The 16,828-nt window shown below is 36.9% G+C and overlaps 1 protein-coding gene across 3 annotated transcripts in view; it reads right to left on the bottom strand.

Annotated features, from left to right (window-relative positions):
- The window catches only part of PALS2 (protein associated with LIN7 2, MAGUK p55 family member), a 46,283-nt gene that overhangs the window by 28,746 nt on the left and 709 nt on the right, over nucleotides 1-16,828 (bottom strand). The gene's annotated exons all lie outside the window — the stretch shown is intronic.

Genomic DNA, 16,828 nt, shown 5'->3' with positions numbered 1-16,828 from the left:
CATCAGCATTTTCTACCCAGATCCCTGGTCTTGGCCTTTCAGAATTTCCAGCCAGGATGGCCCTTGCTGAGAATTCTGGAAGTTGAAGTTCACACATGTGGAGAATGCACCAATTATTGGAGTAAATAATAAATAACAGTTTTGTAACAGGTACTGTGTGTCTTAACAATGTATTCATTTGGCTAAGAAAGTGACCAGAATTCCACCAAATATTTTGTCCTGTTTTTGTAGCACAGGAGGCCACAGCTCATAATGGGGCCAGTGAGATCCTGCACCTTTTCTGGCACCCTGAAAGTGGATGGGCCACTCTACAGCACCTTTTTGTTATTTGCAGGAGATCTAAAAGGGTGCCTCAATCTCAGCAATGATCTACAGGTATGATTGACTTGTTCCTTTAAAACAAGGTCTAGAAATTGAATTCATCAAGTGAGTGAAAGATTAAGCAATGCTGATATTATCCATTGGAATTAAAAGTTTGTTGTTTGCTACAAATAAAAAGAGAAACTTATCGTGTATATACTTTTTTGGCATCATTTGAAACTTTTCCTTTTGTTAATTTTCTGAGTCCAGAAACACAGCAAGAATCAATGCAATTTTGCTGATATAGATGGAATATACTTTTCATAGCCCACACCTATTAACAGGCAAATTACATGGTTTCAGAAGGACCTCATTTTATATTGGCATAAAATCCTAGGTGGATTGTATCCAATACAGTATAACACTCACGAATTAGATAAACAAGCACTATAAGATAGTCTCCAAATGGCAAACTGCAGTTTTTCCCTTTATCAACTTTCAAATATTGACAGCAGGAGGGCACATGATAGCTTCACCATCAAAAACAAGTTTCTCCCTAACTGTTAAGAATGAGGCCTAGAGATTGAACAAAATAAGTATGCACTCCTGATAAAGTGCTGTGAACAATGTCAGTCAATCTCTCAGATAATCCACCCAAGGCATGCTCTACAGATCCTCCTAGATAGATTTAAAGGAAGAACAGAAAATATTTCAATCAACAATCTACAAATAAAGGTGCAACACAATATGTTGACAATAACTGTTACCTATTTCAGAGTGTACACAGGTAGTCCTCACTTAGCAACCATAATTGGGATTGGCAACTCAATTGCTAAGTGCCACAGTTGCTAAGCGGAAAATCATGTGACCGCAATAGGCTTATGACCTTACTTCCCATTTAGTCGTTAAGTGAAGCGCCATGGTTGCTAAGCGAAAAATCACGTGACCATGACTTATAATTTCACCTCTGCCTTCTCTATTAACTCTGCATGTCGCAAGCTGCTTGCAAAGCATGCGAATTGTAATAACTTGATTGTGTGACACTGCGATCATTGCAAATGCGAGAACTGTTTTTAGAACTGTTGTAACTTCAAATAGTCACTGCACAAGGCAGTTAGTATGTGAGGACTACTCGTAATTGACTTTTCTATGCTTTCCTCACACTAAATTCAGTAGCCCTATAATTTTAAAGAAATGATACATTTTGAGGTACATTCAAACAGATCTTTCAGTAATGCAACATTGCTCCAGGAGTCCTAACAAAAAAGTGTAAAAACAGTAGTCACTTTAAAGTGATAAGATATCATTTCACAGATATCAGTACACTAATCACTCAGACTCTGCCAATTAAAAAAAAAAACTTGGTTGATTACTCCAGTGTTACAAAGTTAGCTATGTATAATCCCACAGCAGCCTAATTTACTCCAAAATCCCACCACATTCAATCTGCCTTGCTTAGTAAGAGCTTAAAAATTAATCTTTGATATAGCTATAACTTCTTACCCCTTGTCTCAACTAATTATCCTACAATAATTAGAAAATGTTTATAATTAGTGTTCTGTCAAATATATAACCCTCCAAAGGGAAGACTTCGTTATCACAGCTATGAATCCACTGTAATTGTGACATCTTTGGCCTCTATAAGCTACTACAGAAAACTGAACAGATGTGGAGGGTGGAATGAAATCTTGTAATTCAGCAAAAACCGTTACTATACTTTGGAAAATATGACACAGAAAAAGTAACCTTTTTGGAGGATTATTACTCATATACCACCTGTAGTGTGATTCCAATTATGTAAGTGTAATCATCCAAGTACACTTACCAAGCCTCCTGTTAAGCAGCATTCTCACCCTAAACAGGGCTCTGTGGCAAATTTGCTTTTATTCTGTCACAAGATGTGAAGCCTGAGAATTATCCCTGGTCAGAATTCCCTCTGGGCTACAATCTTTTTCAGGACATATTGTTATGATTACCCCTTACATTCAAAGACTATAGTCTCAAGGCAGTCTACCAGGAAATCATATGAATGTGCCAAAAAAGCTATAATTGACAAGATGTGGAAAGATAATAGACTTCATGATTCAAGTTATAAAGAATGCAGGAAGGTATGTTTGGTCAATCCAGATTATAATTTTTTACAGTGAATAGCAGTACTCTCCAGAGTTTTATGCCTTTTTCTCTTTTCCAACCCAAAGTGGAAATAACATGGACCAAATCTAGGACTTTTTGATTTTAAGAGGTATATTGCTCCCCTTCGTAAATCTATGTGGTGCATTATATAGAATTTTGTATAAATATATCAATTTCTAGAAAATGCAACCTGTAGCCTATAAATTTTGAAAATATTCCAGATAATTCTGACATAATGTTAAGACATAATGTAACTGGTTTATTCATGGCTTGGCAGCATGTACAAAGCAGTCCACCAGAGGTTCATCTGGAAATTATGTTTTAAAGATCCTAGCTTAGTGTTACCTATAAATGCATCCTCAAGGCTTTCTCAAGACTTCCACCATCATTAATGAAACTTCTAGCATCTAAAACCTCATATCATTATACATGTGTGGAGACATAAGGTTTTATGGGTTAAAACTCATTCAAAGACAGCAATTATCAGCCTATATAAAATGGAGACAAAGGTCTTCTTTAGCAAACTGTTGTGAAAGCACATTTCCTCCATGACATCATTAGAAAGAAGCTTACATATTAAGTTTGGGCTGTTCAAAACGCATATTCAAACACATCTTATTTGGCATATTCACAAGCTGAGAACCATTTAAAATCCAAGTTTATATTAACATTTATGAGTTATCCTCACCATAAAGAAGGGTTACCCGGTAGAATTAAGCCTTGTTTTCTATTTCAAAATTGCTATTTCCCCAATGTAACTTTCATTATTTGATATCTGCTATCCTTCCATTCTACTTCTGAGTCCACTGTTTATTAAGGTGTTCTCCAACAATACATTCAGCTGTTAACACTGTGGCATCTTTGGTGTTCTCTGAGCTTGGCTGCTTGCTTGCCGACGTTTCATTACCCAACTAGGTAACATCATCATTGTGAGTGTGGGGTTTGTTCCCTGTTTATACAGAGTAGCTTGCCCTGACAGTTTTATACCAACAAATCAGAGGAATGCCCATGGGATCATCACTCTCAGGACTCATAGCCAAGACCATAATGCAGCATCTAGAAACTATAGCACTCCTACACATACAGTCAAAAGAATGGATCTGATATGTATTTTAATATGACCTTTGTCATAATAAAAAAGAACTAGAGAAGACACATGAAACAATCAACAACATCTTCAATCGAATAAAATTCACAAGGGAAGAGGAAAACAACAACACACTACCCTTCCCGGATAACCTCATCAGCAGAGGAAATGACAGCAAATTAGAAACGCAAGTCTATCGAAAAACAACCCACACTAACCGATTGCTTCACTACCAAAGTAACAACCCAACCTCCCACAAGAGGAGCTGTGTAAGAACATTATTCAGACGAGTACAAACACACTGCAGCAACCTAGAACACCAGAAAAAGAAACAGACCACCCATACAACATCTTCCAACAAAATGGATACTCACGCAACTCTGTCAAAAACTGCCTGATGACTCAACCCACTACAGCACAACCAACACAAGTTATAAAAAGGATAACACTACTATACATCAAAACCATCTCAGAAACAACCAACAGACTATTACAATTACACAGCATCACTGCAGCATACAAACCAACTAAAGCCCTCCAAAACATCTTAAGTAATCGAAAAGACCCAGTCACCCAAGAAGAAAAAACAGGAGTCATCTGCAACATACAGTGTAAGGACTGTAACAGCCACTACTTTATGTAGGACAAACAGGCAGTAGAGTAGCAGAGTGCATCCATGAACACCAACTAGCAGTCAGAAGACATGATGAAAATTCCTTAATCTCACAACACACGGACAGACTCAATCATAGCTTCAACTGGGAAACTGTGAGCATTCTAGAAAAAGCTAAATCCAAAAACACTATGGGATTCCTGGAAGCTTGGTATTCAGACAAATCAGTCATCAACAGACACATAGAAATAAATCATATTTCCACGCCATTCAAGAGAGACAATAAAAAAGCCAAGATGGAAATAAAAAGACCAGAACACATCCCCTCTATCGGCCAACACCCAGATAACCAGGGATTAACACCAGGCAAACAATCAAGAAGAAAAACATACCCTAATCAAGGAACTACCAAGGAGAAAACCACAGCCCCACCAAAACTGGCAGGGCAAGTTACTGTATATAAACAAGGAGCAAATCCCACAGTAACTTGCACTGATGATGTTACCTAGCCGGGTAATGAAACGTCTGCAAACAAACCACCAAGCTCACAGATCACCAAGGATGCCACAGTTCAACCCTGAGCCACATATATTCCTTCTACTGGAGTGTTAACATTGTTAGAAGCTGAAAAAATTCTCTATAGCTTAAGAATTGGGTGGAGTTAGAATCAGAACAAAAGGTATTAACCAAAGAATTTTAAAACATAATAAATAAAGAAGGCTGCAGTGCTATCAGAAGCCATTTGAAAACAAATCTAATAAATCAGCATCAAACGTGCATCATCAACTTAACAGGAGTCCACTAGCAGTATCAAATTAACCAGTACTCAACATATAAAACTCAAAATTATTACTATACAATGTGAAGTCCATAAGTAACTTACTAGTGACTGATATGACACACAGGCCAAAGAGACAGCAAAGAAAATATTTCCCCTTTCAGTATAGGGGAGCTAAATCTCAACTTCTGAAAATCCCTAAAATATAGTATATAAAGGCTACAGTGATGGAAAGCAAGGTTGAAAAAGGAGTGCACATGACTTCCGGGGGAGGTATGGTGAGCTGAAGATGGTTCTGTGAAAGCGGAGCCAATGACTGCGGCAAAGACCAAGGAACTGGTGAGTAGACCAGTTCCCTGGAACCTCACCAATAAGGAGAGGACAGGAGATTGCCCACATGTGCTCCAGACAGCTGCTCCTTGCGAGGAGACTGCAGGACAGTGGTTTTCCATGGGCTTGAGCACCAGGAGATGACAGGATCAGCCATCCTGCTTGCAACCAAGGACACTAAGTTCGCAAACCTCACTTTCTAATCACTTTCAGAAATTGCCTATTAACCATTTTAAAGCTATTAGAGACTTTCGGAAAAGTCTTTGAAGGTCAGAAAAGGTTTGAAAAGTCTTCATCAGGTGAGTTTATCTTCAACTCAGAAGAAAATAAAAATTAATTACAAGCGTAAGAACTTAAAGAAAATAAAAATTAATTACAAGCTTAAGAACTTAAAGAATTTGAAATGTTATTTAGCAAGAAGCTAAATAAAATTTTGATCTAATAAAGTTATAAACAGATTAAGGGTCCAAATAAATTTGGAATATTGACTTTTACTATAAGATTTTGGAATTAACTATAAAAAATAAACAACTTTTCGTGGGAAACAGATTTATTTTGGTTATCCTTTGCAAGTCATAACAAAGGATAACTGATTATTTTATAAACTGGACACTAGAGGGGACTAAAGATTTTAAGCAGAAGAAAAAAAATACAAAGCCTGATGTCAGCTAATACTGGGATTTACAGAATTATACAAAACCTTATAACATCAGAAATATTAAAGATCTTTGAAGAATGGAGCCAGAAGTTAGTATCTACTATATCAATACTGCCAGTAATGATGTCTGCTTCTAAGGATAGACTATGTCTAAAAGATGTTAATGAAGGAATGACAGATGTGCAACAAATTTTATCTGATCAGATAGATAAAGTACAGAATGTGGAACTACAAATGACAGACCAAGAGAATGACTTGGAAAAGAACACTTTACTGGATATACAAAAGAAACTAAAGTTTTAAAAATTAAAAGGGAAATATAAATGATAAACCAAGAGAATTACCTGGAAAATGTTTTCTTACTGAATCTACAAAAGAGGCTTATTAAAGCCTTGAAGAAATGGGATAATGGGATTATGCAATGGGATAAAGAAGAATTGAAAGAAATAAAATCCTACAACAATATTTCATTGGATTAAAGATTAAGACTCTTAGAAGTAAAAGGAAGGAATATAAAGTTGGCTTATTTGGTCAAGGTTAAAATAAGACACTTTGTTGGAATATTCTGGCAATACTTTACAGACTTTTTGCTGACCCCAGGATTGAAAAGTTGATGTTTTATGGACTTGCTTATAGATAAGGGATGGGACATGAGATGAAGAGGTATCTGTTTAACCTTACAGGGGGTGAAGAGTTATTAAATGTATTTATAATTGTTGTGATGACAGTCACTTCTTTATATATTTCTTCTCTTTTTCTTTATTCTCTATTTTCCTTTTCTTTTTCTCTTTTCTTGAACTTTTTATTTTTTCTTTCGATACTCTTCTCTTTAAGTTTAGTTTATATTAGTTTTTACTACTGTAAATAAAATTCTTAATAAAAATCATATTTAAAAAAGGTGAGTGCACATTACGGCAATGCTTTATCCTGTTTCTGAAACTAACAGATAATCATGGAATCAGTAAGCATGGAATCAATTTAGATCCACTGAAATCAATGCTGATGAAGTAAATAATGAGATAGAAGACAGGAAGTACAAAAAGCATCCAATGCAAATGAAAAATAGAGTCTAAAAAACAATCAGTGATCCTGACTGGCCATTGGCTATAATAATAAGTTTCAATTTCATAGTTTTGAGGCTTTCAAAAACAGTGCTAAGAGAACTGTATGAAAATTGGCACTCAACTGATCCATCCTCCCAGAAGCTCTATGTATTATTATAAAAATTACACAGAGGTTCCAACCACATAAAACAGTCTTAGTGATAGCTGAGATATTTAGATTTCTGCTTTTCTTTCCACTATTCCTTTATCAAGAGCCTATGTACATTTGATGTATTTGTATTGTGGTATACATTTTTGCGGTATATTACACATATCCACTGCCTTAAGTAACAAAGGTGATATCTAAACTTCACTGATATTTGCAGCTATTGACAGAATTTTACGGTTTGTAGCTTGTAGATCCAGTGCTTAGAAACTTTTCACCATTTCCTAAAGTGCAATCATTTTACCTAAGCTGTTTTTCAGAGAACCCAATTCTGACCACTTATTTTGTATAATTAAGATTGCAGGGGCACATGCAGCAAGCTGAAATTACATCCAACTGACGAAATGTACATTGTGACATCAAGATACTTGCAACAAGTACAAAAGGGGCAAAGTCTGCATTGTGACAAACGACTTGCCATTTGCCACCTTGCTCCCCCTCCCCTGACATAAAATTGTGTTCTTTACTAGGAACTGAGAATAAAATTGATTCCTTTCCTTTTATGGCCCAATCAAAGTATTTTGATCCTACTCATCAAATGAAAAAGACTCATACAGCATCTTACAAAGATTACAAAAATGGATAACAATAATTTTGATCCTCTAGCTTTGTGATAGTAATATTGCCAATTGATTATGATTACTGAATTATAGTCAATCCAGAATGTTCATTCTCTACTTTCTATTGTATGGAGTAAGGGCCTCGTGCCCCTCGTCAGTGCAAGGGGCAGTGATGGACACTGAATATCTGGAAGTATGTGGTACTTGTCCCTTTTTCCCACCAAGATTCTGCATCTTCAATTTCAGTTAAACCATATCTTTTTTGCTATAGATATGTGTTGTAACAAAGTCAGTGCTATAAGGCATTGGAAGAATGAACATTTTTCTTTGACCTACATCCAACTATGTTGTGTAGAAAATGAGTTATGCTCAGACATATGCGAAGTTCACATTATAAAATGTTTAGGTCACTCTTCAAACTTCCTTTTTAAAGTAAGTAATTTTTTTTCACACTAACTTGGTGGCTATTAAAACAACAAAGTAACCAAAACACAGGTACAAATGGATGAGGAACCTGTCAGAAAGAGATGTTCACATATCATCCTGGACCATGGTTTATATAATCGTATGTTTTGTTTGGTAAGCCACCATTTAGTGTATTTACACAATTCAAGAAGCCATAAATAATGAATTATAAACAAGATGCATGCCAAACAAAAAATAAATCCAAAACAAACTATATTATTGTTATTGTAGTATGCAGCATCAGTCTATCACTAGAAGAATAGTACCTGGACACTTCTGGATGAGAGATGTAATTTTCTTCAAGGTCATGGAAACTTTTATTCAGGTGGAAAAATAATCTACATACAATTTTCATAATCTAGACCTCACAATGGGAAAAAACTTCTAGAAAAATGACACACTTAGAAAAATTAAAAGTATAAACAACAGACATCAAAATGAATTAGAAGTATTTTTATTTTTAAATAATCTCATTAAAATGGAATTATTTTCACTGTGCACCTAAAATTGACCAGGCACAATTCTCTAGGAAGCTATTTAGATTGTAAAGGCCCAGTTCTGAAAATCCTAGCTATGTAGCACTGGAGTGAAGAGACTCAAAGCAGAGGTATAGAACTAAAACAAAGTTCTTGAAGAAGCTTTTACAGAAACTAATGAATCCTAAAAGCCAAATCTTAAATGGTTTAAAATTGAAATGACTTGTGTAAAATCTTGAATAGAACCCCAAACTAAAAATAAAAAATAAAACTAGTTTTATCATGACTGTCAGTACAGAAATCTTTCCAAAGAGATTCAGCAAATGTCAATGAAAATTTATGAATATTAGAATAAAAATTGGCTACTGTTGCCACTACCAAATAATCCAGAAGCAGAGGCAAATCCAGAAATACACTCAAATTACAATTCAGCTGCTCTGGAGTAAGGTATATTCATGCCACACCACTCCTACCAAGCACCTGCCACTCCTCCCTTACAACTGAAAAATAAAAATGAGACATAATGCCCTAGTCATTTCACTCCACCATCAATTTCATGTACAGTACATGTTAAACAACACAGCTGATGAGATGAAACACTAAACACGTTCGGGCAGACCAACAAACCCCAACATTAGCAAGTTTCCAAAATACCATGATCCATGGAATGAAAAGGTGTGGAGAGCAACAGGTTCAGACACCCTTCTCCTTCTCCTGGTCAATTTATGTACAATTCCTAAAAGGAAAAACCTTTATCCCCCACTTGTTAGAATTCATCCTCCCAGTGATAAAACTTGGGACATGAAATCATAAAACGTAGATATATTACTTTTCAAAACACCTTATTTTTCCATTTACCAGATCTCAACTTAATTTCCTTGATAATGATTAGTGTGCTGTGTCCAAAACTGACACGACATACTGTTTTTTGTTGAATATTCCAAAAATATACCAGAATCCATTTGAATATCATCTAGGAGAAGATAAGCTTTTTGTAAGAATTGATCAAGATAATTCAGAGTGAGATTTTTGAAAAAGCAGTTCATCATCCAGGATAATTCCAAGCATGTAAATGAATTTGCAGAGGTCTCATTTCAGCATTCCTTCCAGAAATAAACATACAGTTTAATTTCTAGCTATATTTACAATAAATACTAATCAGGAAAACTATACAAACAGGGAATTACAGTTATGTTAGAGTCTGAAATATCTATACAGCAGAGTACTGCTTAATTTTTTTTATTAGTAAAAATAGCTCCAGCACAATATATATTCTTACAATAATGTATAATCTCCTATTAGAAAGTCTAAAGTATGATATTTTTTACAAGACTATATTTAAATCCTGCTCAAATTTATTTAAGTCAATAGGACTAATTATTGAACTCACATAGAACTGTACCCTTAGCTTCTCTAAGCTGGAAAAAAAAAGTCTACATTTATGGCGAGGGGAAGGCATGGGCTGAAATGTAGATTTCAGCCATTCAGAATTCCAGAACTTATTGGAGCAGCTGTACATCTAATTATACAGTTTAGGCGTACAATCTAAGCTGCCCTTCAACCATATCTTACTATGTCATATGGCAATAATATCAAAGCTTTTACAGAAGGCCGATCAGCAGCACCCTCTTCTGTGTTAATTGAAAAAGGAAATAAAGTTATCTCTCTTCTAAATTCAACAGTATTTACAACCATAATTTCTAGTGCTCACACACCTGAAATTCTACCAGAAGCACAGAGATTCACTTTCCATAATAGCATTTAGGTTAGGATGCAAAATCGTTCATTTTATAAAATAGATCAGCATATGATTGCTTCCCAATCCTATTTCAGGTTTTCTGCTTTCTAAATTAATCATTTGCTTGATTAATCATCTGACAATTCATTTCTTATTCACTCTTACTTAGGGTTCCATGTAATCTAGCATAGAGGTTTTCAAACATTTTCAGGCCATGGAATCTGAGAGTTAAAAACAAAAAACTTTTTCGGAACCTCTGATCAAGAAGCAAAGCTCTCATGATCGAAAACTGGCTGTGTTTGAGGAAAGTTTTTTGCCCTTAGTCTAGAAAATAGAAATGGAACAGTGTCCATACTATGCATCATTAGAGCTTTTCCAATGCCCTTTACAGAAGTTTGTTTTGCAAATACTTACCAAAGCAGTTCATGAATGCTAATCGGCTCTCGACAGTAGATACAGAAATATAATGGAAGGGAGAATCTGGTAAGCTTACTTTTGCTGTTACAAAATTATTTTCCTGTCATGAATGGAATCACTTGGAGCCTTACCACTGGGTGAAAAAACTCATCCAAAGATTGCCAAGTACATAAACTTGAAAATTATGGATGGTAAAGTTATTTCAACCAGCAAGATAGAATGAAGATCACAGCCTCCATTTGTATTTCATTTCCTACTCCATCAAATGACAAATTAGCTTAATTATTGATAAATGCACCTGATCACATCTGTTCCCAAGTTCCGAAAACCACTAGCCACATATTTTTCATGGTTCACTGTGTTCTTGTGAATGCAGCATGTCCAGGCAAATTTGGCGATATTTATTTATTTATTTACAGCCCGGAAGACCCACACCAGCCATCATATTTATTTATTTATTTATCTGATTTATATGGCTGTCCATCTCAGCAACTAATTCTGGGCGGTGAACAGAGTTAAAATAAAATAAAAACAATTATACACATTACAAAAGTTAAAATACACAGTGGCCAAGCATCATCAACCCAAATCACTAGCATAACCAAGAAGCAGGTCCCTGTATACCCTCAGGGCCCTAGGCCCAGGCACAAAGCACCTCCAATGATTAATTTTAAATGAAGACACATTCTGCACTGGAAATTCAGCAATGCTACATTCCCATAAAAAAGAAAGCCCGTTTGGTGTAGTGGTTAAGGCAACAGGCTAGAAACTGGAGACCCTGAGTTCTAGTCCTGCCTTATGTACAAAATCAGATGGGGGACCTTGGGCCAGTCACTCTCTCCCAGCCCTGGGAAGGAGGCAATGGCAAACCACTTCTGAAAACTTGCCAAGAAAACTGCAGGGACTTTTCCAGGCAGTCACCAGGAACCAACACTGACTCAAAGGTCTCACACACACAAATTCCCGTAAATTCATTTACTCTAAACAAGCCACAGAGCATTACCGTGAAGCTGCACAGGAGCAATCAGGCATATGTGTTTGCCAGTAAATAAATTTTTACTGTCACATGAACACAATCTTAATGTCAGTATGTTCAAGCTGATGTCCTAGCTAAACAAAACCTTCTATAAAACAAATTAATATACTTCATTATCTTCATAAGCTTTGAGAAATCTTTGCTTTGTTTAATTTTTTTGAGCTGTTTCACTGAAACAGTGAATAACTGATTTGCTGCTCAAACTTTACTACCACCCTTTACATCAAAAGTTCTCTCAAATAAATTGTTCCTTGTAACCATTTAATGTGTTCATTCTTTACCTACAGAGCAAATCACTGTTATCAAGTGTTTTTTTTCCCACGCCAATCATACCAAACTATTAGACAATATTCTTATAAAGACAGGTGCTAAGTAATATAGGTATCTACTTTATCTTGACCAAGGTGGTTATAGGATTGCTTTAGACTTTCATTAGTCTGCCTGTAGACCAATGAAGACCTGCATAGAGGATCTTCAGCTATCTCATTGTTCACCCTAATGCAACAGTAAGCATGGCATGCTTGCAATTGGTTAGACTAGAAATTGCTTTAAGAATACAACTCCCAATGACAGATAATGGCACCGGCACCTATAAAACAAACCTGAAATACTTATTTTATTTACTAGGTTCATATGGCCACTCATCTCAAATATATGATTCTGGGTGGCAATCAATGTTAAATGAATGAATGCTGGTTTTACAGCTTCTACTATTATAAACTTAGCATTTTCACAAAGGGAATAGTACACAGGGAAATAACTGCATTCCAGATAAGGTAATTAAAATACGGGCTTGGAGCTATTGCTCCCAGAATCCATACCTGCAAAACGTCACTGAGAACATTAAACTGCTTCGTTCAGTAACCACTTGAAGTTAATATAGTGCTTAACAAGACGACTTATGGCCTTGTCCTTGAAGTTGTGACCATCATAGCATCCCCGCAGTCACGTGATCACTACTCAGGTGCTTGGCAACCAGTTCACAATTACAACTGTCACAGCGTTCATATGATTGTCACTTGCGACCTTTACTGCTGGCTTCCAATAAGCAAAGTCAATTGGGAAGCCAGCAGGAGGTTACAAATGGCGATCATGTGATGTTACGCCTAACAACTGCATAGGATTCACCTAACAGCCACAACTGGAACTGCTGGAACTGCTATTGTAAGTTGGCACGGTCACGTGATATTGCGCTTTATGACTTCATCACTTAGTGATGGAGTTCCCAGTCCCAATTACCGTTGTTAACCAAGAACTACAGGTACAAAGATACCAGCCTTTGCTCACATTCATTTCTATAAGCACTATATTGCTTTACAGATGTAGTCAGTTTCTTTTCTTTTTAAATTTAAGATGTGAATGTGAACACCAGGCAATTATGGGGAGAAAGATATGTTTTACCTGAAATTTTCATTTCTACTCCAACAACTTACTGATATCCTTTTTTTTTTTTTTTTTTGGTGCCTTCGAGTCACCTGGCAACTGCCTGAACTAGTCCCTGCAGTTTTCTTGGCAAGGTTTTTCAGAAGTGGTTTGCCATTGCCTCCTTCCTAGGGCTGAGTGACAGTGACTGGCCCAAAGTCACCCAGCTGGCTTTGTGCCTAAGGTGGGATTAGAACTTAAGAGTCTCCTGGTGCCTTAACCACTACACCACCTGGGTCTCATGTTACCAACATCCTATTTGTTATAATAAATAAAATTGTTCTTGCCCCAGACTCCACCATCCCCCCTCTTTTTTTTCAGAGTGCAGAACCACAGACACCAAAGCCCTCTTCATCCTGTAAAGACCCATGCACGTAGAAAAGGGCTGGGGAAACCATGCTTTTGTTCCTATCACCCATTGTAATATATAGCTCCCCTAGCCTCAACTAATAATTGATATCTTTTACTAATAAAGATATCCTGAGATGATAAAACAATACTGGTACTAGAATCTGGGGGAAGCATATTCAAGTAGGCTTTATCCTCAATCATTCTCACTTAGTAATATATGGGCAGTAAATGAGCCTGATGTCATCAAGAATGGGGTCAGAGAAGTAACCCCTTTTTCTCATGTGCTCCTTCATGATAGCAACTTATGAAAGGGTCTCAAAAGAGATACCATATTCACCTATTTATACGTGACATCATATATAGGACAGAATTATATTTAAAAAACAGACATGAGGTCAGGTACATCTGTAGGAGAAGGTCAAGGAGGCTAAAATAGTGGGTGGGATAGGGCAATCAACCCCCTGCCCCTTTTTACATGCGTGCAACAGATGTCTAAAAGGGACTGAGCTTCAATCACCTAGTTGTGCTACCATCTTCATGTTGCTGCCTTTCCCACGGAGCAAGGCCAGAGAAATTGCAAACTAGAATTGATGTATTTATTAGTGTCCTTCAAGTTCAGCTTGATTCCTGGTGACATAATGAAAGCATCCATGAAATTTTCTGGCAACAACATAGAAGTGGATTACCATTACCCTCTGGGTACCCAATCTAGCCTATATCTTAGAATTTACTGCTGCTCTCTCATCCAAGTATTAACCATGTCCCAGACACTTAACTTTTTAAAATCAGCCATGACTTACATGGAAGAATGGCAAGCTACTTCCATACAGTTGTCAAACTACTTGAGTATGTATCCACTACCCCATATATTCATAATCAACATTTTTCCTTCCTCTTATAATACTTGCTTATCTTTTTGGTCAATAGCTGCATATTAATAATGTTCTGGGAACCACTAATTTGTGCAACAATTTAATTATTATCCAAATATAATAGTGGATATCTGAACACTAGTTGTAATTGCAAGTTGGGAAATGTTATTTCTTTCTATACATAACTAGCTTCTTAATGAAACTGAGCAATTTTCTATTTGTCCTTTAATTAACATGGTACTTATAATAGTTATTTTCTATTTCATAACGTATTCTAATAGAAATTATTTCCAAAAAACTCTTAAGTCTTAAAATAGTGTTAAACCTCTTGTATAATGGCACATCTAACACTGCAATCCATTAGCAAAACTTCCAACACACTTTCTTAGTCGCATTTAGGCTAACATGCGAGGCATCATTATTTCTTCCACGTAGCCATTTCCTTTAATGAAAGGGAAGAGGATATTAATAAAAACACAAGACCAATACATTATCAATATAGGTGATATATTTAGAAGAAACACTTCTCTTCATTTTTTGCAACAGCTATCCAGCTCTGCATAAGAATTTTTGGCATGTAAAATTTGTACAATTGCAGCAAATGAATGCACACAACCAAGTCAACTCCTTCAGAGTTCCATCAATCTTTATGTTAAGTACTGTAACTACTAAAATTATTCATACACCAAGCTACAATTCTAGTTGAACAATCCAAACATAACACTCAAGTTCCAGGTAGTTTGGTAGTCAATTAAATACTGAGATATTACACTAAGAATACAAAGAAACTATTTAGCATAATAAAATAAAATGTAACATTATATCCATTATAATTCAAGGCACAAAACCCTGCTGCTGTAAACAGTTTGCATAAATTGATAATTTTGAGAAGTCCACAAGCTGTAAACAAATGAGATGAAAAATGCACAGATGGCTATGTACTGAACATTCTAGAGTTTCTTTCATTTATATGCTTTGTTCAAGATTTTGAATATATGAATACTCTGTCTGTAGATTCCAAATATGATAGTAATTGATTAATTGAAAAAGGGCTTTGCCTGAGGCATTTTCACAGAGAAATTGCTAAATATTAGCTTGCCTTTAAAATCACTTATAACACGCACCCAAGTCAGGAGCCAAAATAGAAACATTATGACAGTCATCCATGCAAGACACTTGCAATTCAGATACAGTATTACTAGAATTTACTCGTCTTCCTCTACTGATTACAGTCTAGTCCAAAGGTCTATTTATAGTTGCCTAAGGCCCCTCCCCTCCCCAAAGTCAAATATAATGAACTTTAATTGATGGATGTAATCCTGTGCAGCAGAATTGATTACAAGCTCTGCGGCAGCAGCAGATTCCCCCTCCGCTTACCTCCAAAAGGTGAAAGAAGAAAGGTTCTGCTGAAGTACAGATGACACAGACTACTACCGCTTGCTCTATCATCCAATACACTGTGTCGTCACAGCAATAATTGAAACGATGCCTCCCTCCCCTCTGCTGTCAGCAAGAGCCATGACCAGCTGGCCGAAAGCCATAAAGTACAATCCATTCTAGTCAGGACTGACCCCTACTAACCACAAATGACACCCATACAGTCGTTCATTCACATGTTGAGTTTAAGTAAACTCTCTCAATTATTCTGACGCAGGAAGCGCTAAGGCGTTTCTAGGAGTTTGAGTCCAGAAATAGAGGTACGCTCTACAGTTTCGTAACAACGGACGTGAATGCACCTAAAAACGTGATGCCAAAGAACGGGCTGCTTCCTTGTTCTTTTCGCTTCTAGCAAGCCTCCAATTGCCTATTTTACTACCATGGGTGAAGCGCGACGGCACGTTTTCCCTGCATTTGGCAGACTTCAACACTTACCTACCTTCTCCCCCAGCCAATCGCCCTTCCCGCGGCCAATCCTTGCGCTTGTCCTGCCTCCCGCCCTCCCAGCTCCAAATGTAGCGAGGTGACAGCACCACCGTGGTAATTACAACCCACCCAGCTCTTCGAGCAGCTCCGCCACCTTTTTTTCCCTACTCAGTTCAATGCGGATTGCAGCCACAGGCAACGGGGGAAGGGAGCAGAGATAAGAACCAGGAGACGTGTTTTTCATCTGAAAATAGAAAGACGCGAACTATCTTTTGGGGAGAGCGCGCGCAACAATCGCTGGGAGAAAGAGAGGGGAGCGATCTGTTCCCGCACCGCCCCTAAAATTTGCGAAAAGAGGCGGGGAGAGAGCAGGATAAACCCGCAGAGGTCGAGGAGATAATCCCGAGCGGAAAGCAAAGATTATCTCCCATTGGAGATAATCCGGGGCGAGGAAAAAGAA

The sequence above is a fragment of the Python bivittatus genome, unplaced genomic scaffold (assembly GCF_059951505.1).
Source record: "Python bivittatus isolate LINGU-HERP-01145 unplaced genomic scaffold, Pbiv_v1 ctg000610_np1212, whole genome shotgun sequence".
Classification (NCBI taxonomy): domain Eukaryota; kingdom Metazoa; phylum Chordata; class Lepidosauria; order Squamata; family Pythonidae; genus Python; species Python bivittatus.
The sequence above is the reverse complement of the archived record's forward strand: the minus strand, read 5'-3'. Positions and strand labels throughout refer to the sequence as shown.